The 27,730-nt window shown below is 46.8% G+C and overlaps 1 protein-coding gene across 7 annotated transcripts in view; it reads right to left on the bottom strand.

Moving 5' to 3' along the window:
* SLC19A1 (solute carrier family 19 member 1) overlaps positions 1–27,730 on the bottom strand; it is a 405,409-nt gene that overhangs the window by 113,813 nt on the left and 263,866 nt on the right. The window contains exon 1 of one of the 7 annotated variants that reach the window (XM_069616068.1): positions 8,020–8,156. The exons of 3 other annotated variants lie outside the window; for them this stretch is intronic. The gene's annotated coding sequence lies outside the window, so the exon portion shown is untranslated. Of the gene's footprint in view, positions 1–8,019; positions 8,157–27,730 lie in introns of those variants that run through there. 3 more of the 7 variants (XM_069616065.1, XM_069616067.1, XM_069616070.1) reach the window with 3 other exon arrangements.

Below are 27,730 nucleotides of genomic sequence, written 5' to 3'. Positions count from 1 at the left end.
TCCCCACTCCATCTCTCGCTTCCTCTCCCCTCCCCCGCTCTCCCCTCCCTCTCCTCTGGTGTCCTCTCTTGCACCCTCCTCCTCTCCTTCTCCCCCATACCCTCCACTCTACCGATCACCTCGCTGGATTCTGCTATCTGCAATTGTCTTTCGCAGTGTTATTGTCCTAATCATGTCCTCTTTCTAAAAGGAAGCCCTTTTTCCTAGAGGAGCCGGACTCTAGAGCTGCATCATAATGATGGTAGGTTAGGTTTTTACACTTTTAGCGGAGTAACGGGTATAATAAGTAAAATATATATATATGGGATACATTACTCACCGTAATCGTATTTCTGATGCTTGTATCTGCTTAGATTCACATGCTGTGCATAGGCCGACATCTAGTGGAAGCTGCGGAGTATTACAGTTTGTTTTTCGAAAGTCGAAAATGGGCGTCGACACAGGCGTGCCAGTAATACTATCCCTAGTGTGACGTCCACTGTACCCAAGATCCCTCACGCGTGTAGGATCCTCAGATTGTATTTTTTCTGACATGAGGAAGCATGAGGAGTAGCGTGAGTACAGATAATCCAAGCAGATAGACAGAAAAGGTAAGACTACAAGCAATCATGCGCCTTCTCTCGGAGGGGAGGAAGGGTGGGTCGCATGTGAATCTAAGCAGATACAAGCATCAGAAATACGATTACGGTGAGTAATGTATCCCTTCTGAGGCTTGTGGAATCTGCTTAGATCACATGCTGTGCATAGATTAGCGAGCAGTACCAGAAGAAGGAGGTGGGATGTGAGAAGGGTCATGAGCAAACAGGTGTCTTAGAACCGCTTGTCCCACTTGTGTATCTGTCTTGGAATGAGTGTCAATGCAGTAATGCTGAGTAAAAGTGTGAATAGAGCTCCAAGTAGCCGCTTTGCAAATGGTGTCGAGGGGAACATTTGCAATGAAAGCCAGAGTGGCACCAATGCCTCTAGTAGAGTGGGCCCTTGGCGTAAAAGGCAGAGTCTTGTCAGAAAGAGAGTAACACAGCTGTATACAGTTGATAATCCACTTCGAGATAGCGCCCTTAGAGACGCGATCCCCCTCTCTGCCTGTAGCTACGGAGACAAACAGTTGATCTGTTTTCCTTAGCGGTCTGGTTTTATTTACATAGTATAGGACCGCCCTACGCACATCTAGGGTGTGTAGTTTCACCTCAGCCGAGCTTTGCGGGTTCTGGAAGAAAGCCGGAAGCTCGATGGACTGGTTTACATGGAACTTGGATATGAATTTAGGTGAGAACCTAGGGTGTGTGCGTAAAACCAGTTTGTCCTTGTGGATAGTAAAGAAAGGATCCTGCACTGACAGAGCCTGAATTTCACTGACCCTTCTTATGGAGGTAATGGCTACTAAGAAGGCCGTTTTATAAGTCAGGTGTTTGAGACTACTTTTATGCATGGGTTCGAATGGGGGTCCCATGAGCTTAGCTAGCACCACGTTGAGGTCCCATCCTGGCGGTGGGTTCGAAATAGGAGGGTGAAGTCTCTTTACTCCTTCCATGAAGGCTTTAACCACTGGTACTTTCCACCACGAGACCTTGTTATGGGATGTGGTGTAAGCCGAGAGGGCTGCCAGGTGTACTTTCAGCGAGTTAAAAACCAACCCTGCATCCAGCAGGTGGAGCATGTATGTCACAACGTTGGAAGGAGTGCAATCAACCGGGTTGATTTGTTTATTCTGGCACCAGATAACGAATCTTTTCCACTTATCAAAGTAACAGTGCCTTGTATTTGGTTTCCTGGACTCCTTTAGAATGTCCATACACCTCTGTGGTAATTTGAGATGTCCAAACTCTATGACTTCAGGAGCCATGCTGCTAGGTTCATAGAGTTGGGTTCCTGATGCACTGTTTGACCCTGTTGCTGGGACAGTAGGTTGTACCAGGCTGGGAGTCTGATGGGTTCGCACACCGCCATCCTGCGTAGGTGTGGAAACCATGGTTGTCTCGCCCACATGGGAGCAACTAGGATGAGCGTCATAGATTCCTTGTTCATCTTGTACACCACCTTCCTGATGAGAGGAGTTGGTGGAAAAGCGTACGCAAACATCCCTGACCAGTTCATCCACAGGGCATTCCCTTGGGAGTCCGGCTGGGGGAACCTGGATGCAAATCCTGGGCATTGTTTGTTTTCGCTTGTGGCGAATAGGTCTATAGTGGGGAAACCCCACTGAGAGAAGAGATCTTCTACTACGTCTCTGTGAAGGACCCATTCGTGTTCTTCTGGGAGGGAGTTTCTGCTTAGAGCATCCGCTAGGGAATTGAGCTCCCCTGGAACATGTTGCGATGACAGGAAGATGTTCCGTCTGAGTGCCCATATCCATATTTTCTGGGCAAGCTTGGACAGATTTGGCGAACGAGTCCCCCCTTGCTTGTTCAGATAGAACATGGCTGTCGTGCTGTCCGTCCTGATCTGCACCGACAAGTTCAGTAGATGGGGCTCGAACGCCCTTAGCGCTCGGAATACTGCCAGAAGCTCTAGCAGATTGATGTGGTTCTTGGCTACTGAGTGAGACCAGAGACCCTGAGCTGTGTGGTGGAGATGGTGAGCTCCCCACCCAGTCAGGCATGCATCTGTAGTCACCACGGCTTGTACTTCGGGATCGTAAAAGGGTTTCCCCTTTGCGAGATTCTCTCTTGTCCACCAGTGTAGGCTCTGTACGAGTGTTGGCGAAACGACCACTAGATCGTCCCAATGACCACTTGCCTGAGACCACTGTTTCGCCAACCATTCCTGCATGGGACGCATGCGCAGACGCGCGTGGGGGACCAGGTAAATGCATGACGCCATCATGCCCAGTAACCGCATAGCTTTGCGTACTGTTATCTGTTGACCTGACTGATAATGCGGAATTTGCAGAAGTATATTCCGAATTCTCTCTTCCGAAGGGAAGGTCAATCCTTTCTGAGTATCTAGGATAGCTCCTAGAAACTGTTTTGAGGTGCTTGGCACCAGACTTGACTTTTTCTCGTTGATGGAGAAGCCTAATTCGTGGAGGAGGTCGATAGTCCTCTGAATGTTTGACCTGCAAATTCCTGGGGTTTCCCCCGTTATGAGCCAGTCGTCCAGATAAGGGTACACCGGGATTGCTTCCCTGCGTAGGTGTGCAGCCGCCACCGCCAGTACCTTGGTGAATACCCTTGGTGCTGAAGCTATCCCGAAGGGCAGTACCTTGAATTGGTAGTGGCGACTGTCCACCTTGAAGCGCAAGTACTTTTTGTGCGCTGGGAGCATGGAAATATGAAAATAAGCATCTTTCATATCCAAGGTTGCCATGTAATCCCCCTTTTTTAGGAGGGGGATTACCTCTTGTAGCGTGGTCATACGGAATTTTTGGGGCTTGACATATTTGTTGGCAGGCCGTAAGTCCAATACTGGGCGCATTGTCAAATCTTTCTTTGGCACAAGGAAGTAAGTTGAATAGATACCCTTGTTTACCTGGTGTCCTGGGACGAGTTCTATCGCGTCCTTTTCTAGCAGAATGGCGATCTCCTCGAGAAGGATCCTTTGATGCTCTAGGGAGTGCACTCTTTGTCGTGGAGGATGATTCCGGGGACGCTGCAGTAGTTCTATACAATATCCTGCGGATACTGTTGACAGCACCCATCTGTCTGAGGTGATCCCTTCCCAAGCCTGGGTGAAGGTGGAAATGCGTCCCCCTACTGGGGTTGCGTGGCAAGGGACCCTGAACTGAGCGTCACTGTTTTGGTGGAGGCGTGCCCCCGCCCTTGTTGGGGCTGCCTCTGCCTCTTCCACGACCTCTCTTGTTACCCCTGCCGTAACTCTGGGTAGACTGCTGGTTGTTATTCCATTGTGTACCTTGTCCCTGGGCATAGTTGCCTCTTTGTGAATTTTGGCCGCGTGGGCGACGAAAATTATTGTTCCCCCTCTGGTTAGGGGGTTTGTTGGTAAGCTGGCCAAGGGATTTGAGAGTCTCATATTCATCTTTGGCATTTTTAAGTGCGTTTTCGACCGCTTTCCCAAACAATAGGTCGGGTTCCACTGGCTTGTCTATTAAAGAAGCCTGGGTTTCTGTCTTGAATCCCGACTGCCGTAACCACGCATGTCTCTTGATAACAGTACCTTCTGCTATCAATCTCCCTGCGTTGTCAGCGGCGTCGAAAGTTGCTTTTAAAATGCAACCAGACACGGCTCTCCCCTCTGCCGAGATCCGAGCCAGCTGGCCCTTTAACGGTTCTGGAGCAGAGGCAATGAGCGCCGCGACTTCTTCCCATTGATGGCAATTGTAACTAGCCAACAGGGTGGTGGAATTCGCAATCCTTGCTTGGTAGGCGGACGTTGAGGCTACCTTTCTGCCAAACCCGTAAAGTTTTTTGCTCTCCTTGTCGGGAGGAGCTTCTGATGAAGATAAGGGCGTGCCAGCCCTCTTTCTAGTGTTGGTCACCACTAGGGAATCTGGTTTAAGATGTCCCTTTATATACAGAGGGTCAGACTGGGCTGCCCGGAAAATCTTTTCAATTCTGGGGTTGACAGCTCTGGTGAGGTTAGGATTCACCAGGGAAGGATCTATTCTTCGTTGGATGGATTTGAGGATAGGGATGGTCTGAGCGACCGGTCTTCTCTCTCCTACAAACTCCTCCGCGAAGTCCCTTTCCTCCTGTACACCGTGGGTGTCGATGTGGAAGTGTTCCGCTGCTCGAGCGAGAACCTCGTTAAGGAGGGGCTGGTTATCAACTGGAGAGTCAGTAACTGGGGCTTCGCTTTGTACTGGGGAATCTACTCTGTAAATTTCCTGCTCATCTTCTCCCTCCTCCAGGTCCTCATCCTCTGCATAGTAATCTGTCCCGGTTTGTTCTTCCATAAATGCAAACTCCTGGTCCTCTTCAGGGAAAACTTGTCCCTGATAACTGGGGAGTGGAGTAGAATATGGAGTGGAGTAAGGCTGAACCTTGAAGGGTTCAGGTCTTTCGACCCGGGGCTCTTTACTTAGCGGGATAGGATCGGAGGAGCCTGAGGGTGTGGCCCCTTGAGGGTTATATGAAAGAAAGTGTTCTGGGTTCTTATCATAAAAATCAGCCAAGGAAGACATCCTAGACATAACCCTGTCTATGTCTTCACTGGACCATTCCCTGGAACAGGGTATTACTTTAGCAGGTGATTTATTTTCAAGGGTAGACTTGTGTTTGCTTGTCTGCTTAGGCTTTACAGGGGTGGAAGGCTGTGCTTTCCGCTGTTTCCCCCCTTCTCCGTGCGTGGAAAAATGTTTTCCCTGTCCCTTGGGGGCCCCAGAGACTTTCGACGCCTGGCGTCGAGGGTCTGGAGAGGTATCTGTGTGCTTCGGGCGTGGGGCCTCACTGATGTTAACCGCGGTCTCGGTATCTTGGAGCGCGGCCTGGGGGTGGAAGTCGTCTTCGTCTCCCGACGATCGAACTTCCGTTAGTGTGTGTAGCGAGGCACTCTTGGCAAGAGTGGATGATTGCCTTGCGTCGTGAGGCGATCTCGATCGAGAGCGCCCAGAGGACACCGAGTCGGACCGTTCTTTTTGTGCCTCTTTCCGGGAAGTCGACGTCGTCGAGGTCCGGTTGGTCTTAGTGTGTTTAGTGTGTGTTAGGTGTGTAGCGCTTGCGTCGCCGGGGGTCTTCCCCATAGCCGCCTTGCCGGACGACCTTCCGAGGTCGGGGACCTGCGCTCGTCGGCTGTCTTTCGACGCCGTAATGCCCTCGCCGTCCGAAAGTACGGCGTCGCTGCCATCGCTGAAGGCGCCCTCCGCTGCCATGGCCTCCTGCCTGGCGTGGTGGGCCCAACGCTTTGTCGAACGGTCCTTAAGTGTCTTAGGTTTAAACCTACTACACGCTCTGCAGTTCGCTTCGGGGTGATCCCTCGGCAAGCAGAGATTGCACGTGGCGTGCCTGTCGACCCAAGGGTATTTGCGATTGCACTTGGGGCAGAATTGAAAAGGGGTACCCTCCATACGCACCTTAAGGCAGCGGGCTGCTAAGTGTAGGAATATATATAAATGTAACTATATATCAAGAGTGAAGAGTATGTACCACCCCCCACTCTCCCTACTTGTAAGGGCCGAGGCCAGCGGCCTACTAGGCCCGGGCCGAGGCCAGCGGCCTACCGAGGCCCAGATCCGTCGTGCAGCAGTCGACGGTCGATGACTTCTCCAGCCGTCGTCGAGGTTGAGGGTCGACGTTGGGGTGGGGAAGGGAATGAATAAGAATTAAAATTATAATAACAGCAAAAGTATGGCTAAGGCCAGGGAACTCCGCAAGATGCTTCCGACCAGTATGGCGGAAAAAAACAATCTGAGGATCCTACACGCGTGAGGGATCTTGGGTACAGTGGACGTCACACTAGGGATAGTATTACTGGCACGCCTGTGTCGACGCCCATTTTCGACTTTCGAAAAACAAACTGTAATACTCCGCAGCTTCCACTAGATGTCGGCCTATGCACAGCATGTGATCTAAGCAGATTCCACAAGCCTCAGAAATATATATATACACACACTCAAGTGTATCAATGCAGGGAGACACTGCATGGTTTGGTTTTGGAACTGTCGGTTTACACACAAACACAGGTCTCGGAAACAAGTTCTTAACATGATGAGCTTTCTTCTGAACTATTGTGACACTCAAACTTATCAATATGCATTTCATCTTAGGTGATTGCACCAGAACAATACCCCCCCCCCCCCCCCCCCATATGAACACAGAATACAAGTTGTGCTATGAACCCGCTGTAGACACTAACAGAACGCAATCCAAATGTAATTGATCAGATGCCGAGATGTAAGCAACAGACAGGAAGCAGGCCAGGAGAAAGAGGTGGGTAAAGGATAGGGATTGCATGAAGAAACGTTTGTTCACATATCGGCAGATATTCATACTATGCTTAGCAGACTCCTTACCACTCTCCCACTGCGAGCCCACTCACTCGCCTTCCCCTGCCTACTCTTTTATCCCCTGCCAACTCCACCCTCTCCCATTCCTCTGCCCACTCGCTCCCCTCTACTGCCCACTCTTTCACTCCCTGCGCACTCTCCCTTTCTCAAACTCCCAACTCCCTTGCCCACTTTCCACCAACTCCCACCATCTTACTTGCCCACTATCACTCCCCACTCACTCACTTGCCCACCCACCAGCGTTCCTGCCTATCCTGCTGTCAACTCTCCCGCTCCCATTCAAACTTTCCCCTCTTCGGCCTGCCCACCCACTCACTAATTGCTATTCCTCTGCCCGCCCACTCATCCACCTGTTCACTCACCCAATCGCTCTCCTTCCTTCTCGAACCACACCACCCGTCCGCTGCGCGCTCTCCTGCCCACCCACTCCACTCTCCCCTACCCAACTACTTTCCCTCGAGCCCACTCTCCCTCTTCTGCTTGCCTGCCCACTAATTCTCTCCTTCCTATTCCATTGACTGCCCATTTGCCCACCTCTTCCCCTGCATTCCAGCCCACAATGCCACTTGCCCTGCTGTCTCCTCTCCCACTCACTTACTCTCCCTCCTGTCCATGCACCCCCCATCCCCCAGCGTGCCCTCAAAGTCTACCCTGCCCACTGTCCTGTATTAATGTGTGTGGGTTACTTAGACTCACTATTAGTGCGCCTCTATGTTTCTCACCAAGTCCCTTTCTCGTGGTATATATGCCTCCAATTGTGCCCCCCGCCCCCTTTGTGTGATCCCTTTCTGATTGTATCGTCATCTTAAGAACCTCTCCGTTTGCTCTTTGTCCCTTAATTTCTCACTCCTGCTTTTCCCTTCTCTGTTCAAGTCCCAGCTAGCCATGCAGGGATACTAAGGGCTCTGGGGTCTGACGCGGCACAGGAGAAACGGACTTTGCCGCCGAGGAACACGAGCGGATTTCGTGCAACAAGGGCAGCTCGTCAACCTCAGCATGAAATCATGTGAACTTTTATGGGTCCTCCTCCTGAGAGACACGAACATCGCCAGCGTGCGCACGGCGCAGTGCAAGACTCACACATAAATAAACCCAGGGAAGCCCAGACACGTGTGCACCTTTGCTTACTGTGGCTTCCTTTTTTCAAATGTTTCGATCCCCACGCAACACGCGTGAATCTTCTTGATACGCCATTGCTGCATGCGTGATATCCAGTGGCAGTGTTGCCTTAGCAGGATCAAAAAATAAGCTGAATGCCCATTCAAAACAAACTCAAAACAAGCTGACTCCCATCAAAATAAATTGAACAACCAAGCGCGCACACACAACAAAGTGGATGGGTCTCAAAACGAAGAAACATAACCATAGTAAACATATATAGAGAACGCAGGTATAGTATGTTAGAACACAAGGCTTTTATTACAATTACATTTTCTGACTGTCGCTTTTCAGTTTTTGTATGTATGGGAGTTATAAAAGCGTATGCTTGACTTTGCTGATTTTCCGCCCAGCTGGTCCCTGGCTCCTTGATGGCTCACACTCCTCTGGTGCTTGGCTACCTTGCATTGCTGCCAGATAGCCCCATGTCATGTATGACAACGTGAGCCATGTCTGAGCATTTCTCGTTAAATTCTATGCCTTGGCATTTTTCTTCTTCCCATTGTAAGTATGGGTCTAAAGGTACCAGCATAAAAAGTGAAAATACAGGTCTGGTTCACTGTGTCACGCATGGCACAGGCCCACGTGGCGCCCAAGCCCTTGCAGTTCAAACCTTTTTTATTCTCACAACAGCAAACAACAAAATTAAGCATTAATCAGCATAATAAGCAATATATCAAACTACCATCAAACAACCTATTTAAGGGAAAGAATAGAGGTACATAAAGGAAAGAAAAGGAAGCAAGAAAACAGAAAAAGAAAAACAAAGTTTAAAAAAAAGAAGAAGAAAAAAGGCAAAAATTCATACCGCAAATATAAGAATATCATAAGAACAATGTATACAACCATGAACAATGACAGATGACAGTAGTTTCTCGCCTACTCTGTTTCTCCTCTTGTCGTTGACTGGTTAATCACTCCTCTGGTCAGTCACAATTCCGGTCCCTGGAAGGTTGCTGGCCTCTAGTCCTTGGGTCATCTGGTCCATCATTCTGATCATTGGCTCTCTTGCGGGTTTCTCATCTGGTTCATTATTTCTCTGGTGCTTGGTGTGTGGTTGGCCTCGTCAGTTAATGGTGCAAGTCTATGTGCATTTTACCATAATCCCATGTAAGAGTGTGCAGTGCCGTAGACACCAATATGCCCATTCCATTCAGGTGATGCTAGTTCAGTCCTAGTTTTAACTTTGTATTCTGGTACTTCTAGTCCCACTTTTCCACATTAACAATATGAGACTAAGTATCAGAATGCACAATTAAAACAAGGACTAGCACCTCCAGACTGCAGTAAGGCATGTTGGCATGTATGCAGTGTTACATTTGGAGTGTATTTGAGGAGTCAGTGGGCAGTCATAAGGAAGGTCCTGGCGACCTGACTAGAAACAGTGGGCCCTACATTTTTCCATGGCACAGTGACATTTTATTTAGAAAAATGTATATTAACATTACATATAATGGCATAACAAGGCATAAAAGCTGGAGAAAGGCTGTTTTTCATTAACGTAAGCCAATAAGTGTGACCAACTGATGTTTCCAAATGGAAAAAGGTTGTCCTCAGTTGCTAGGTATGGTATGGTTATTTGTAAAGTACCAAGTGTGCCCAGTCAGTCAGAGACTGGGGTAAGTGCAGAGAGATGCCACTCTCATGGGTCATTGACCAAGTGCAGTAACAATGAGGCTAGTGCAAGGCCCAGAAGCAAGTGTAAGAGGAATGGTGAGGGTGCCAGGGACTTGTGAGACTCTGAGGTACACCAGGTGGCCAGTCAGCAGGATGCACGGAAAAGGAGAGAGAGAGGGATAGAGCAGAGATAAAGGTTAGCAGGGTAGAGGGAGAGAGAAGGAAGAGGAGAAGAGGAATGTCTTAACGAGTTTCCGTAACTTAAGGAGATCAGGCTCAAGATGGAGTGCGGCAGGGAGGTTATTGCAGAGGGAGGCCCCTGCAGAGGATAAAGATCTCCCTCCAAATCTCTGCTTGGAGAACAGGCTCACTCGCAGAAGGTTGAAGGTAGATGAGTGGAGGGCTCGGGAAGGACAGTATTTAGGTAGGCAACATTGCAGATAGGTAGGTCCCAGGCCCCAGAAAGCCTTGTGGACAAAGCAGAGGATCTTGAACTTGATCTTTGCAGAAACGGGGAGCCAGTGAAAGGATTTCAGCACCAGAGAGATGTGGTCCCTGGGCTTGAGGCCTAGGATAAATCTTGCGGTTCTGTTCTGGATGATTTGCAGTGGACGCAGAGCAGAGGCAGGGAGATTGAAAAAGAGGCTGTTGCAGTAGCCCAGCCTTGAGAGAAGCAGGCCTCCGGAGACAGTGAGCCGCTGAGGGAAGGTGAGAAAATGAAGAGTACCTCTGAGGAGGTGTAGCTGGTAGTTGGACATTTTATAGATGTCCGACATGTGAGTGGAGAAGGAGAGAGTGGAGTCGAAGATGACCCCAAGGTTTTTTGCCTCACAGGTGGGTGCGGGCGCAGGGCCAAGGAAGGCCGACCAGAGTGAGAGTGGGAAAGCAGGAGCAGGAGTCCCAATGCGAACGATCTCAGTCTTACTGGCGTTGAGGTAGAGCTCGTTTGCAGCACACCATGACCGAATTGCGGACAGACAGTCAGATATGAGCGAGGTGGAGGCGGTGGCAGAGGGTAGCCTGAAGGAGAGTTGCATGTCATCCGCATAACACTAGAAGTTAGAGATGAAAGTGGCAATCACACAAGCATGGGCAGCCATGTAGACATTGAAGAACCAGAGGAATAGGCTAGAACCCTAGGGAACGCCACAGGTTGAAAGAGTGATAGTAAAGAGAAAGAACCCAAGTTCCACCTGTGATGGGAGGTCGGAAAGGAAGGAGGATAACTACGTCAAAGTCTGACCTGTGATTCCCAGGGTGTCATGCAGACTTGCAATCAGGATGTTGTGGTTTACTGTGTCAAAGGCAGAGGAGAGGTCAAGAAGAATGAGGACAGAGGGGGTGTTAGTGTTGAGATTTGAGAGCAGGTCTTCACAGTTGTTCAGAAGAGCTGTTTCCGTGCCTCTGGATGCTCTAAAGCCAGACTGATGGTCCTGGAAGCAACCAGCAGTTTCAGTGTGGAGGGTGAGCTGAGAGATAGCCAGCTTCTCCAGGAGTCTGCCCAGGAAAGGAGTGATAGAGATAGGGCAGTAGTTTGCCAGAATGGAGGGGTCAACAGAGGTTTGCTTAAGTAGAGGGTGCACAGGGGAGCGCTTAAGAGAAGTTCAGAAAACTCCACTGGCAAAAGAGAGATTGCAGAGATCAGCCAAGTCTGGAGCGAGAGTCAATGTTGTCCTTAATGGGTTTGGAGGTGCAGGGTTACACTTGTTTGGATGAAGCCTCCTTAGACAGGATTTGTCTGGCAACATCATCAGGTGTGATAGGAGTGAGAGAAAAGAGGAGAAGTGGTGGAGGGGCCAAGGGAGGATACAGAGGTGTTGGTGAATGAGGTGTTGTGGAGGAGAGAGAGGAAAGGATGTCTTGGGTTTTTGCGGTGAAGTGTGAAGCCAGGGCTGAGCAAAAGGTCCTGGGTGGGTGTGACAGAAGAGGAGGCTGCTGAAGGATTGGTCAGTTCCTTACAGACCTTGAAAAGTGTGGCCGTGTTTGATGCCGCAGAAATGCAGGCTTGAATAAAGACTCTTTTCTTGATGTGGATGCAGAGTCGATATTGCCTTTGAAAGAGTCGGCAGGCCAGTTTGTCATTGGGTCTGCCGACGAATTCCATTTCTGCTCACCTGCACTTGTGTTTAAGGGTAGCCAGATCGGAGTCGTACCAAGAGTTGCACTTTTTGGAAGGCTTCAGTCTGACAGGGGCAAGAGCATCAAGGGTGTTACAGATAGATCGATTGAAGTTAGCGAGGGCTGTGTCAGGGTGGGAGTCAGCTTCAGGAGTAGGACGCAGAGAGTAGGTGGAGGCATAGGTAGCCGCAGTCACTCTTCATAGGTCTAGTGACTTTGAGACAGAGTGGCCGTGCCTGGTGTGCCGATGCAAGAGGAGAGGAAAGATTCAAGTGTTATGAGAAAAGAGAGGGGTCTGTCCAAAAGAGAGAGGTAGTGAGAGGGATAGAGAAAGGGATGTTGGTAGAGATGAAAGCATCCAAAGTGTGGCACGCTGAGTGCGTGGAGCCAGAGGGTAAGATAGAGAGGGAGAGAGAATTGCAAAGGTTATGGAAGGGTCCCGAGGAGTCCGGAGAGTCCAGATGGATGTTGAGATCACCCAGCAGGAGGAGTTCAGAGGAAGAGGAAAGTAGAGAGGAGGCCAGGTCTGCCCATTCCGATAGGAAGAGAGTGGATTTTCCTGATGGCTGACAGAAGGTGGGGTCATAAGGAGAGAAAATGTAGGCGAGAGTGAGAGCCTGCAGACTAGGCACTCAAAAGAGGAATAGGCCTGAGAAGGGATGATGGACACAGGTATCCATTCTGGGAATATCAGGGCCACTCCCCCCTCTTGTCCCCTTGGACCTGGGCACAGAGAGGATCTTGCATCCTTCAGGGAGGAATGTGTCAAAGCTCATGACAGAGCTATCCTTCAATCATGCCTCTGTGATGGCGAGCACATCAAGATCCATGAGTTCAAGGAGGTTGCAGACATCAGACAAGTGTTTGACAGTTGAGCAAGAGTTAAGCGTGGCAATATGGAGCAGCTTGCCATCTTTGAAGGTCTTCCACGGGTGCACAGGGGATGTTGGTTGTCCCCCTGCCAACTCCCTCCCGAGGGTGGCAGAAGAGCCAGAGGGCTAGTGGAGGGTGGCGGAGCAGCCAAGGTCGGCAAGGGAGCTGGGACAGGGAGGAAAAGCGAGGGAGCCTGTGCAGAGGAGGAGGAGGGCACAGTAGGCAAGGGAGCCTGGGCAGGAGGAGGAGGAGGAAGGCACAACAGGCAAGGGAGCCTGTGCGGAGGAGGAGGAAGGCACAGCAGGCAAGGGAGCCTGTGCGGAGGAGGAGGAGGAAGGCCCAGTAGGTAAGGGATCCTGTCCAGGGGGAGAGGTAAGGTTTGAGAGACAAGGTAGGAGCCTGTCAAAGAAGGGAAGATTAGGTTGTGGACCCTAAACCATGATGGGTCCATTCAGATAGACATTAATGGTGACCCTGGAAATGACGAAGATGTCAAGGAGGACTTCCCTGCGGGTGACACCGTTAATGGCAGAAGAGGCGACAGGAGAGATAAAGATGACCATGTGGGGAGTCCACAAGTCGGGTGAGGACAAAGAGGATGTCTGTGAGAGTATCTCTGGCATAAGCCGTGACATAGGTGTCTGCAATAGGAAGGCCTGGGTTGGAGTCCAGTATGTCCTTCTCAAGTTTCTTCCGGACAGATTTAGTGATATGAGAGGGATAGGAAATAGAGAAGATAGGAGAGATAGATTGCGACATAGCTAGCCGCAGTGGTGAGGAGGGCACTTATCAGGCTGATTTACTGAGGCACAAGGAGGAGTTGGGGGTGGGGAATACACAGGGGGTGGAGTACAGTGGGTAGGGGGGAGGCACAGAACACGGTAAGACGTGTAGGACGTTAATGCAGGACGTACTCACAGCAAACGCCATTTTTTTAAAAGTAGTAAAGTAACAGTTGTGCACCCAGCAAAAAGCGATAAAAAAAATTATAACAGCAAGTACACAGCCGTGTTCGATTTTACCTAAAGCAGAATGAAACACAATGCAGCATGTGCACACAGCCAAGTTCGATATCAGGCACAGCAGAATGAAACACAGTGCAGCATGGTTTAAGGGTAACAGAAGTAACCAAATTCGAATTAAGCAACACACCCTAAAAACGTTTTTAGATGCAGCAACACTGAATGCAGATGGAGCACAGGGAAACAGAAGCACTGATATACATGTATGAAATAAGTAGATGTAGTAAAAAGGAATTAGATTAGTTAAGAAATTGGATTGAGAGTACCGCATTGGCAATGCCTCAGGAGAGTAAGTAATGGTAGAACGCCCAAACTCACAGTCATTACTGCAGGGATCGTGGGAGGCCTTTGATCCAGAGACAGAGGACCAGTCCAGGAATTAGTTCGGTGGACGGAACATAGTTAGAACAGAGTTTTCTAGGGCACTCCAGGCCCTCCACGGACCAGACGGGATAGGTGGACTGTTGAGCAAGATCTGGTAATAGCACCTGAAATCATTCTACATCTAACCTTAAGCAACCACATATCTCTACACACACACACAACCACTCCAACCCCGAAACAAAGGTTACACAATGAAATGCACACCAATTGTGTCCATAACGAATTTCCCCAAATAGTCCAGTAGCCCATCACAGATCCATAAACACAAATCTCCACATCCTTAAACACCACTCCGGCAGCCACCAAAAATCACAAAAACAATTTACCTGGAGCACACACTAACCACTGCTCCAGACAACTCACAATATAAATAGAACTAGACACCACAGAGATCTGCACATATCAACTTTGCAACAAAGCAACCTAATATCCTGCTCCTCGGTTAGTACAATGCCCAGTCTCTTGCAGATCCTAAAACTCCACACCGTTAAAATTTTATACTACATCCTAAACAAGACTCAATAACATAGCATAACAGGGTATAGGAAAGCTTCACTTATTCTACTGTGGGGCAGTACTCTGGATATCCTATGTTATATGGTGAATGGCAGCAAAGGGGAAGAAAATTAATGTTGACTCTGCTGCGGAGTCTTCTGGATTAGAAGAGATTACATTGTGTTCCCAAGATCATACACTTTGTGTAAAGCGTGAAGGTGGGATTTTAAATAATTCTACAGTTCAGGCACTGTAACACATATCTTCTAAACTGCAGCAGATCCAAATATTTACATTTTGGATTTCATGGCCTACAATAATAGGGTCTTGTAGAGAAGCGCCCCAAAGTTTTCCATGGCCATGCATGAGAAAGCCATCCATTCCTGTTTTTGCTTGGAATTCTTGTACTTGCAGTGTTTCCATACCCATATGAAATTTAGGAAAACTACAAGTCCCAGATCTTACGATCCGCAGATCCTTCTCTTCTGATTAGTGGACTTATCTCCACCACTATGAGGAGGAAGATATCCTCTCTGCTTTAATGTCTCTTTGTTGGGTCTCAGACTCTTCTTATCTCACCAGTGGTTTCCTCTTCCCCACTGTCTGCGATGGACAAGGTTCGAGACTTTTCATTGGTGGCCAGTGGGCTCTTCCCCTTACTGCGATCGTGAAGAGGACCCCAGAACCTTCCCTGGTGGACAATGGACTTATCTCTGCCACTTTGAGTATTTACTTGCTTTTGTTTCAGGTCCCAAACCTTTACTTTCCACCCCTTTTCAGTAGGCCCACTTTGTTTACTCTCCTGCAAAATACTGCCACAAGGAAGATTATTCTTATCATCAAGTTCGATGATCTCGCATTCAGTATTTCCAATTAACTTGTATTTATTCTCAGGCGTTATGCCCCTACCGGTTCCCATGTTACACCCGTTACCTTCGCTGGCTTTGGGTCACTCTGCCAGTTCTTCCTGGCGTGTTGCTTCGTTCGGGAGCGATATCAGGGCCTTTCTTGTCTCTGCGGCTCTTGCTCCACATGTTCTTCATCCCAGCTCGCCAGGCCAGCGTTGTAGGCGCTGCTGCAGGGCAGCATGTTCCATCTTCTCAAGGTTGCGCCACTGCTCCTCAGCCTCCAGCCACGTTCCGTACCAGCTCCACACCAAGGGGCAAAGGGCTCTCGCTACCTGCTTCTCGCCTCCAAAGGATGACTGCTTTCGGCTTCCCCAGAGCGTTCTCTGCTCCGCCTTTGATTTTCCCAACTGTCTTCCATGCTGCTTTCCTTCTCGGGTTGCCCACATTCAGGACGGTTCTCTCCATCACTCAGGCCTTTGTCAGTGATTACGTTGTTTTGGTGACCACTCCCTTGCAGAGCAATTGAATGTTGTCTCTCATTCCATGAGTCACTCTTCTTGGCTCCTTGGGGCCACCTGTTCTTAGTACTTGCTTTGGGGTTAACCTTTGATTCTCGGACGATCTTCTTTGTCTCAGTTGGTGAAACTGACCTGTTACAATAGCACATGGTTGTTTGTGTATGTCAGAAGGGTGTGTGAAAAGGTGCTAGAGGTTTCGGATAGGTTTGGGTTCGGTGTTGCGTCGTCTATCACCCAGGTGGTCATCATCATCCCCAGTAGGGGAGCCGCTCCCCATGAGGTCCTCCTGCATTAAACCAACCCTAGGGGGACTATTGGGTAGCGGCCTCACCTCGCTAGCCTCATGAGAAGGGGCTCCCCCGTGGGGAGGAGTGAAGATACATAGTAAATTGTCACAGTATCTGGATTCCAGAAAGAGAAACCTACAGGTAGACCAAAAAGACCAGGAAAGTAGCCCAAATATAGCCCAACTAAATTTTGGCCAATCAGCTTCAATGTTCATTGTGTCAATCAACAATTATCACAAAGTATATATATTTTTTTTAACCATGAACGTGCATTTTCAAACAGAAAGCATTTTTTAAGCTCCCATTTTTCTACTTTTTAGAAGGATAGATATATTCATCAGGTTGGTCAATTATGTGTACTTTTAATTTTTTTTTACTGGGTATCATGATAAAGCACTCATGATGAGCAGAGACAAAGCAGATGCAAAGGGCATCAAGTCTCAGATGCCACCAGCAACTGCTCTCTTGTTGCTAGTCAGCAGTCATAACACAGAAATATAATCTGTTCTATATTACTTTTGTTCTGAGACATTAAATGTGCGCTTGGCAGCGCACATCTTACAAACTGCGTTTGCTGGAGCCCTACCGGCCGTCACAGAAGTTTACTTATTACCTTGTTATCCTTCAACATCAGAAACTTGTTGACAAAGAAGGATTTATAGCTTTTCAGTGGGCATTTTGTGTTTCAGCTCCCTGCTGGCTGGCTTTCTCGTGACGATCAGTGGCAATGAACCCTCGGCTGTATTCTTGGTCTCCATTATTCTTTTTATTTTTATTTTTTAATTTTATACAGTTTGTTACAAACTTTTAATAAAAATGAAAGAAAGAAGGAACATAAGAAGAGAGAAGACAAGGAACACTGCAAGAAGAACGTCCGTTGGTCTGCTTTTAGTGACTTTGCTAATCACTGTCCACTCTTTTGGTTGTCTACATTCGAGTGTCTTTTACCAGTTCTTGATTATGCTATTGAGATTTCCGAGATGAGACTAAATGCACCCCACAATCAATTGTTGCTATCATGTTCGCTCATGATGGATTATCCGGGCTCAAGTTTTCGGTCTGTATTTTTCCCAGTATCTTTTTCAGGAAGTGTATGAGGGGGAAGGTTATTTTGTTGTTTGTACCTTCAAAGATGGTGGACCACCATTGTGCACCACCCCAGTTTCAGATCCAAACAGATTTAGTCTCATATCTCGGAGGGCAGGACAATAAAGCACTAGATGTTTTCGATTTTCATCTGTGTTTTGACAGAGTCTACAAATGGTGTCATTTACACCATCTGTTTTCCTTTGTTTTAGGGTTTCCTTTGTTTTGAGTTGGTTCAGTTTGAATCTTAGGAAAAGATCCTTTGAGGATCTGTCTGGGAATTTGGTCAGGTATTTGGGCAAGGTGTTATATGATTTTGCTTCGGGTGGTACCAGCTTCATACACTTATGGATGTTTCTTTGATGTATTGTGTGTATCCTGTCCCATTGCCAAAGCTTTCTTTTCACCTTGTCGGGGTTCCACCATAGTGTGTCTTTTGATGTGTCTAACATTTCGATCAGGTCGTTAGAACTTTTCACCCAGGTTTCTTGTTCGATTGATCACTTATCAAAAGGTTTTATTCAGTAACTGGAATTGCGGAATGTTGTCCACACCGTACACTTTCCTGTACAGTGGCAATTGAGTTCCACAGGATTTTTGCAGTTATGGATGTTAGGCCCATCTTGAATCTTATACAAGCCATCGGGCTTCCATTTGGTAGATGTAGCACCTTTTTCCAGAATGTATATTCACACAAATCCCATACCTTGTATAGGCATCCAAACAGAGTCTCTGCTCCGTGAATTAAAGACGGCACCACCTTGCTTTTGTATAATTCCAGTACCGGTTTAATACTGAATTTCCCATATTTGTTGTTGATCATTACGCCCTGGGTGGTAACATTTTTGCATTTAGATTGGATTACTTTTGTCATGGGATCATCGTTTATGTGTGCACTTATCACACCAAGATATCTTGCTTGACTGACTCTCTTGAGGTTCTCACTGCCAATTTTCTATTGAAACTTTTCGTTGGTTCTTTTTTGGCCACATAAGTTTTTTAATTCCAGGATCTCTGTCTTTGCAATGTTAATTTCGAGACCATTTTCGACGATGTATTCTTGTAGGGCCTGCAGGTTTCGTTGTAGGCCTATTCGGGTTAAGTCTAAGAGAACAATATCACTGGCGTATAAGATCCAGTTGATAGGAGTTCCATTGAAGCTATGTGGAAACAATCTGGTATTGCTAAGGGCTTTTCCAACGTCAGATGTAAAGAAATTAAACAGAACTGCTCCTAGAGGTTCAACCCTGTTTCACACCACGTTCTGTGGTTATTGGTTTAGACAGAGTACCAATGCGGTCTAGCCGGATTTTTATGTTGGTGTCGAGATACAGTTCTTTTATAGCCCGTTTAAGTCCCTCAGGACAGTTTTTCTCCTTTAGCTTTCTCCAAAGGAGATCCCGGTTTACTGCATCAAAAGCATGGGCTAGATCCACGAATGCTATATATATGTTTTTCTTTTTTGATGGCCTCCATTTTTAGTATGTTAATTATAATTAGATTTAGGTTGCAACCGACACCCTTTACAAAGCCGGTCTGTCTAATGTCATAATTTCCAAATATCTTAATCCATGCTGTCAGTTAGATTTGCAGCTGGGTAGCAAAAAAGTTGACGATTACATCCAATAATGCGATCGGTCTATAGTTCCTTGGATCACTACGGCTTCCTTTTTTAAATGTAGGAAGTATGACCGCCCACTTCAGGATGCTGGAATTCTCTTTTCTCTCAAGATGATCTCGAATAGAATGTCATACAAGTCGGCCCACTCCTCAGGATTTTCTTTTAATGTGTAATTTGTCAGGCCATCCGGGCCGTGAGCCCTTAAGGAGTTTAATCTTTTGATGTTCTGAATGATGTTGTCTCTAGTTATTGCAAGATTCCAGGGACTATCTTCATCAAAAGTTATTTGGGCCAGGTGTCCTGTTGTTTAAGGAGAGTCGTGTAGTGTTGTATCCATTGTTCTTCATTCACCATGACATTTGTTAGGGCAAGTTGTTGAGCTTCAGTGTTTATTATAGCCCAAAATTCTTTTGAGGTTTTATTCATCATGCTAGCTTACATGTCTTCTGTGTCGTTTTGGGACATAATTGCCTTGTGCTATTGTATCTAGTTGTTATAATTTCTTTTTAGGTTTTGGATTTCCTCTTTGTTCGCAGTACTTTGCTGGACTTTTAACGCACGCATGTTTCTGCGTAACCCTCGTTTCTTGGATACAATTTCATAATCGTACCAATGTGTTGGCTTAAATTGATGTTTTTGACTGAATGCCGTGACTTCTTTGTATTGATCCAACAAAGGAATATAGTTCATATCACGCTTTCCTTCGATTACATCTGTAATGTTGACTATTTTCTCGGTGTTTAGTCTTAATCTGCCCTGTCCCGGTTCGACTTCCACATCATGATTATACTGGTCATTATTATTTGTTTGAGCGGAATTTCTCATCGCAAAGGTTACTAGATTATGATCGCTCTGAGTCATGTTGACTATTTTCAGTGACAATGTTTTGTCAGCAATATAGTTTGAGGCAAAGACGTAATCAAGAATGGACTGTTTGTCACGTTTCCATGTAGGCTGAGCGTGCACATCACCGGGTTTGTTCCCATTTAGCATTCACATTTGTCTCAAGCTCATTTCTTGTAGCCAGTGGTCAGACAATAACTCGAGGTTGTTTCTTAGAGTTCCCTTTGTAACGTCTCCATTATAGTCAATGCACCCCACTCGTGCCTCCAACTGTTTTCTGCTGTAAGCTAAGGGTCCCGCCCAACCATCATGTTCAAATGAGCCCCCACACATCTCCTGACGGGCCAGATACTAGGTGTTATAGACTGGCCTACATTTTGCAGCCAGTTTGTACATGGTTACTTACTGTGGCATGGAATTTTCAAAGGCAAAGCCAAGAGGAGTGTTTTATATGGGGGGACTACTGCCATACGTTGGCTGAGCTAGGGTGGGCATGTTTTCCTAAAATATAATTACTAGCATTATGCACAAAGCAAACTTGAGTTAGGTTCTTGTACACGAATTCTGGCATATATTGGTGCAGCCAGGAAATGGTTGTATGCAATACTGGGGACTTCAGTTACACTACAAAATCAATTGCAAACACAATGGCTTTTTATCCAATTTTGCTGCATAATGCACCATTTTACCCATTACTCAAAAGGTTTTATGGGGTTAGGGGAAATCCTCCCCTGAAACCCACTTTGGTTGGTCCAGGCTGGCTTACTATGCTAGGTCGCTCTGCCATATTTGTGGGAAATATTTGCACCCCTCCAATTAAAGAAATCACCAGGTGCCGCTGTTAAGTTCAGTGTGCTAGTCCCCAAGTCTAGCCTTTTATGCAATGTAGGTGCTCACAGGTTTTGATGTCAATACAATGTGGTTGTGGTGTGGTTGTAATGAAGTTGTGACGAGGGTGTGGTTTTGGAGTAAATGCAATATGGATGGGATGGGATTTCCGATATGGATGTGGACATGTGCAGATTTGAACTCTGTTGGTGCAGGAAGCAAAGACCAAGAAGCCGCTGGCCTTCTCATATGCCCCAACACTCTGGAACCTCCTCCCTGTGAACATCGGACTTGCCCCCTCACTTCTACAGTTCAGGAAGGAGCTCACGACCCTTCTCTTCAAGGAATGGCTCATCCCAAACGTCTAGGTCCACACACCCTCCATTCCCCCACCCTACCCGAGACTGGGTGATCTGATCCCCACAGTTTGATGCCCTTGTTGCTTCGAAATCCCTTGCTGCCAAATTGTACCCCCTCTCCCTGGTGTTCGCTCCTCACTCCCTGGTTTCTCGGCTTCCCGCAGCATGTTCTTCCCCTTATGATTGCAACATGCTCCGCTGCTTCCTGAAGCTAGGTCTCAGCTAAATAAATACCCTAATAATAATAATAATTGATGTCATTTTGACATGGTTATTACATGTTTGTGATTGAACAGCCCTCACTTGATTCTTTTTTTTCCACACACAGCAGAGGTTTCAGAAGCCTAATTGTGTGGAACTTGTTTTTCTTCTCATTTTATGTTATAAGAAGTTGTATGGCTGTTTCAAACAATGGCTACAAAACATTGATCTTATTATCACCCCATACACATGTTTCAGGCTTGCTGGGCCTCATCAGTGAGGTGGAGCTGTGCCTCTCTAAGCACAGTGAGCAAGGGGTCCACGTCTGGATGACCCTAGGAAACTTAGGGTGACTAAAGTGAGGCCCAACAAGGCTGAAACACGTGCATAGGGTTGCTGTTGGTACTCTTGTTCAGAAGGGAATTGCCATAGCATTTTGGTGCTGGATTGCCCATGTGGGTGGGACAAAGAGTGATATGCAAGTGAATATTTCCCATCAGTGAAATGGACAGTGAGCTAAAGTGTGGCTGCGGACTCTCGAGTGGGTACCTTCCCAAAGAACAGGTCAATGGGCCGTGTTCGTTCTCGCAGAGGGGTGCCTATGGGCTATTTTTTGATTACCATAGAAACTAGGTTAATGGTATTGTCTGAGCGCAATTGACTGGGTTAACTTTATCGTCTTACAACTGATCTCCCCACGTTCTACAAACGCTAACCAAAGCAGACTAATAAGCGAGATAGCAAGGAAAGCTGCATGTAGCCACTGTGCGTTACAATTGCTAACTAAGCAGTTCTAAGGGCAATGGAAGGTCACCGACAAATCTTTGAGCATCATGGGCGGGCTAAGCCTGCCTGCGCTTTCTTCTAGTTGCAAGGCCAGGCTGCCCGCATTGCTAGGTACGACCCCATGGCTGTCCTTACAGGTATTCTAAGCAAGCAAATATCAACTAAAAGGTCCAGTGACAAGGCCTTGGAGCAGTGGCAAGTTATCCTGACAGATCTTTGAGCACAGAAGGGGCATTCCCAATATATCTTCTTTTAGGTGCGATGGGCCAGTTCTCCCTATGATCCTCAGAGTGCTGGGGTCTGGACATCCTCCTAAACCTCTTTGTGAATGCACATGCCAATGAAGCGTGCAACTTCAATCCGTCCTGCCTGAAAATCCATCTAGTTGCAAAACCCTTCCCACCCCCAGCAATCCATCTAAGTGCAATTCAGCTCCCACCCCCAGAAAAAATCCAAGTACACCACATTTGCTACCACTAAAACATCCAAGTGCTAAGTACAACTAATTTTTGACCCCCATAAAACCATCTTAATCAACATTGGCATGGCAATGGGAAGGCACCCAGATTTTACTTTGGCACAGCAGTGGAAAGACACTTGGATTCAGCCTTGGCACAGTAGTGCAAATCAGCTAGAATTGGCTTTGGCGCAACAACAGAACAATACACCAGATTCAGCCTGGTAGAGCAAAAGAAAGACACTCAGATTCAACCCAGGCACAGCAATGGAGGGACGTAATGGAGGACACCCCTACTCAACCCGGCACAGCAATTGAAAAACACCCATAATCAAGTTAGGCACAGCCAAGGATAAACACCCAGACTAAGCTCGGCACAGCAATGGAAAGAACACCCAGATTCAACCTGGCACAGCAATGTAAAAGCACTCAGACTCAACTCGGGCACAGCAATGAAAGCAACCAGACTCAGCCCCAGCACAGCAATGTATAGATACCCAGACTCAGCCTTGGCAACCTGACATGGTTAGACTAAAAGCAGATTATGGCTACCTGGCACAGTTGGGCTAAATGCCGAGTATGGCTACCTGACATTGTTAGGTTGCTATTTGACAGCCGATTTAACTTTGGTAGGCTCAATGGGAAATGGTATAGATCCAATCCGGGTTAACAGCACAGGAAAACTCAGATTTGGCTTTGGCAGAGCAATAGACACCCTGAGTTTTAACTTTGGCACTGTAATAGGAACTACTAAATGTAATAGATATGGTTATCTTATACAATTTAGGCTAAACGCAAAATACAGTTACCTTGTACAATTTTGCCTAAATGCAAACTTTGGCTACTTCACACAATCTGGCGATACGCAAAGCATGGCCACCCTAGAGAATTAGGCGGAATGCAAGATATGGCCGACTAATGCAGTTGGACTAGAAGCAAGGTATTGCACAATCTTGCTAAACGGAAAATACAGCTACCCTGCGTAATTGGCTAAATGCAAACTACGGCTACCATATACAATTTAGGCTGGATGCATAGGTATATGAATATTAGGCAGTAAGAGTGGCAGAGTTTTACTGGAGTACAGTATTGGCTGTACTCCCTGCAGCAGGCTTCTCAGGCGAACATGCACAAACATAGAATGGAACTGCTTCGCTGGGAGCTGCCCTTTGCTTTGTGGCCCTTAGCCGGTGGCTGCCCTGGCAAGGCTGTCCTAGCTCAACCAGTGATATTGCGCTTCATGGACTCACGAATGGGGGAATCACTGCTGAAAGGGCAAAAATGAGGTCATAGGGCCCTACCTAAGCAGCAGGTGCAGGGCTGCACACATGGCGGTCAAACAGACCGTGCCATGGCAAGTGTACTCAATAGTATCAGGCTTCCTGGTTGCAAAGATCAATCGCAGAGGGTGGAGGGTGGGATAAATGAGGAGTAGGGAGGGAAAGTAGGGGGCGAGAAGGCAATCGGCAGGGGCCACGAGAACGGCTGGGTATGGGGGAATTATTGCCAAAAGATCTAAAATGGGGTCGCAGGGCTTTACCCGAGCAGCAGGAGCAGGGCTGCACAAGGCAGGCAGTCAAAGTTCCCAGGTTGCTGACTCATCTTAAATCCCAGCTTCAACACATGTGTGATTCTAGATAAACCATTTATGTCACTGTGCATTATAAAAATATAGAAGTCCTTGTAAAAATTTTGGTTCACAATGTATGCAATTGAATAAAGCTCAACTCACGCTATTGCTCCAAGTATAATAATAAGAGTAATAATTACATATCACAAATATCTGAGGTTTTGATGTGATTGTGATTTGGGCATTGTGGTGATATGAATATGACTGTACTGTGGCTGCAGCATGATTGTGTATGGGATATAGTTGTGATGTGGCTTGGATGTGTATATGGTACTGGATGTAGTGGTCAAGTTGATGTTGCTTTGGTTGGGTTGATATGATAAAGATACAGTTTTGATGTGGGTGTGGATTTGATGTGGTGTGTCTGATATTGATGTGTTGTGGAGGTCTTTTAAAGTTATGTGGCTGCTACGCAAACGTGGTTCTAATGTGCTAGTGAAGCAGATGTTGTGATGTGCTTGTGTTGTGGATGTTATTGTGCTGTGGTTATTAATTGGTTGTGATAAAGATGCAAAAGTGGTTGTGAATCAGGATGCTGAGATGTGGATGGGACTAAGATGCGGTTGTGAAGTGGTTTTCATGTAGATGTGGATGTAATTGTGATGTGGTCCGGATGAGGTTTTGAGGAGGATATTGTGGTTACATAGGCATACTTAAGTCATTTTGATTGAGAGGGGGCTGTAATGTGATGCAGATATGGTTGTGGTTGGGACATGGATATCGCCGAGATGAAGTTTTGATGTGGTTGTGATGTATCTGTGCTTTGGATGTGACAGTAATGTGGATGAAGTTATTAGTGATGGACAAAACACTGCATTTCACGATTCTGCATTCAAAATTAAGGAGAAAACACAAAAGTTTAAATATTTCATTTGAGAACTGCAAATCATTCAAATTTCGGAACATAAGAGTTTTGTACTGTGAAATCCTTTATTTTCACAGAAACGTTGAAAGCAAAATATAAGGAAACATTATTTAGCCGTTTCCCTTGGGCTGCAATCTTTTGACCCTCCCCTCGTTGTGATTAGGATGTGACTGGACTAGCAGATATGCAGGAGAGCAGAAGGAGTTGACATTTGTGATTCACCATTAGCTTCCAAAGGGTGAATGCAACAAAATGGGCTGCTTGAGTTCAAATCCAAATTAACACCAACAGAAATGCAATTCGACTGGTATTTTTATCTCCATTTATTAAACCCTTAAAAATATGCAGCTGCCAATCAACATAGAAAGGAGTATTTGTACAAACCTTGAAAACAAGACAGAATGAATCCAAAAACAATCTAAAAAGTAGATTTCTTTTTTGGCCCTGCGATGAGCGGAAAGAGCGAGAAGACCGAACATACGAATTAGGCTATGCACAGTGACATTTCGGGGGACACCTGGGTCGGAGGGACAGTAAAACACAAAAGGTAGAGCAAAGTGTGCCACTAAAAAGGAAAAGAAACCCGAAAAGGTGGAAATTGTGGGGCAGGGAGGGCTGGACCTACGATATGCTAAGACCTGGGTGGCAAAAGGTTTGAGGGGTGGTCGGGTTGGGGGACGGGCTAATTTGCACATGCAGTGACATCACAGAATTAGTGTTTGATACTCAAAAGAACCATGTGAAGTTATATTTAAATAAACTGCCAGGAGTAACGTGTAGTAGCATCGCACAGATGACAGCCACCAGGTAAGTTCTTGTAAAGTGCAGCTTTAATGTCAGTTAGTCCACCAGCACGCGTAGGATAGGTATACGGAAGACATGCATGATGAAAGATTAATAGGTAACAGAACACACTAGTATCCCCACACCCTTCAAGAGCTTTTCTCAAAGTCCAACGGTTCCCTAGAGAACACACCACCTCAACACTTTCAAACCTCACAGCATTCTGGCCGTGATGTCACCAACTCGGACATCAGCACAATGCCAGGCCCACAGCACCCAGACAGAAGGCTACACCAGCCAAGTGAAAAATGCACTTTGTGATGTCCAATATATGGCCACTGTTATTATGTAGTAGGGCAAAATTGCAAGGAGGGGCTTTTCTTTGGAGCAATCTGCTCGGGAGCCCGCACTGTGGTGAAGTGGCTAAGCCAGGATTTGAGACTGGTCTGCAACTCAGGCACCTGAACACATCTTTCCAGCTGTCGCTGGTAGACATTTTGTTTGCTACAGGTTCTTTTGCAGCTTCGGTTTGAAAATATAATCTGACTGTGGAATGCAGGGCAAAATAAACGTGTTTGTCTTTGGGCAAGTGAAGTAAACAGATTTTTTTTTGTAGTAGTAGTTTTGCGAATGCTTTTACTTTTATGATGTGTCTATTTGCACTGACTGTCCAAAACAGAAATATACTTTTACTTCTGAAGCTAAGAGAAGCGGGATCTGGACTGACAGAGGAATTCATCTCCAAGCAATGAGTCTACTGCAGGATGACTTGTCCTGTGACTGGAGCACAGCCTATTCTATTCACCAGGGATTTCTCGAGGCAGTGAGAGAAAGCAATTTCACGGGTCTTCAAATGTAACAAAATCAGCCCAGGGCCACGACCAGGGACAACAACCGCTCCAGTGTCTAGGCCGGCACGGCGGCAACCTCTTTCCCCACCTGACTGGACCAGGCAGCCAGCCATGGCAAACATGCACTCTACTCCCTGGACTTCCTCACCCCCATGCTTGATACTGCCTTTATAGGAACTGACTTGCCAAGCACTCAACTCGCCATAAAGCACGTAAATAAATCCTTAGGGAAATGGGTCAAGCAAAAGGACCTTATTTTCCCCTACCTTGAATAGGCGGCTACAAAAAAGCGTGGGGCTAAAACATGGCTTGTGGGCTTTGTAAAATGTACTTTCAAAATGCGCAGTGGTTGAGCAGTTTTGGGACGTGGTCCAAGAAGAAATAAGGGGTATAACAAGGGACTGTTCATACTGGGCGTGAACAGAGAGTTAGGAAAGTTGGCCACAAAGGCCCCGCGTAAAATCTATGTGATCCTGGTGATGGCCGGGGCCCTGCCAGTAGCCCGCAAATGGAAAGCAAAAGAAGCACCCTCAGAACATGAATGGGCGAGCAAAATATGGAGCCTGGTAGCCATGGAAAAAGTAACATACGCAATCTGGGGGAGCATCAGAAATTCCTTATGGACTGGGACTTGGTATTACAATTCCTAATGAAAGGCTCCAGGAGAACATGGTGCCCAAGGAAGCTGCAACTCTTGGGAGTGATATGAGGAGCATCCCATACAAGAGTCTGGGAGGCGCCTCCATAGCATACTAGGAGGATCAAAAGGGAAAAGGAAGCAGAATGGACTCGCTGGGAAAGACGGAGGGGACCACACTGCACCTGGGAAGAAGCAGGAGGGAGGGTTTGGGGGGAAATGGGAGAACTTTACAGTTTTGGGATATATCGTTATTAAAAATGGCAATAAAAAGAATTTGAAAATGTTTTTTTACTTTCAAGACACAAAACAAACAAAAAATGTGTCTAAAGGTAACTTCTTCGTTTTTCATTATTTGACAAAGGCATGCTTCATATATGATGTGAGGGAAATGTGACATTCAAGATAAAAAGCCTTTTTGTTGATAAATATGGATACATGAAAATAAAAGAGAAAGTTAAAAAATGTTTAGCGTGACATCTTTCAATTGTCTCGAAAGAAAGTATAGATGAGGGTAGCAACCGGCGCTGTGTGTGCGCTTTCAAATGCTCCCAATGCAGTT

Source organism: Ambystoma mexicanum, chromosome 9, assembly GCF_040938575.1.
Source record: "Ambystoma mexicanum isolate Mex_15411 chromosome 9, UKY_AmexF1_1, whole genome shotgun sequence".
Lineage (NCBI taxonomy): Eukaryota > Metazoa > Chordata > Amphibia > Caudata > Ambystomatidae > Ambystoma > Ambystoma mexicanum.
The sequence above is the reverse complement of the archived record's forward strand: the minus strand, read 5'-3'. Positions and strand labels throughout refer to the sequence as shown.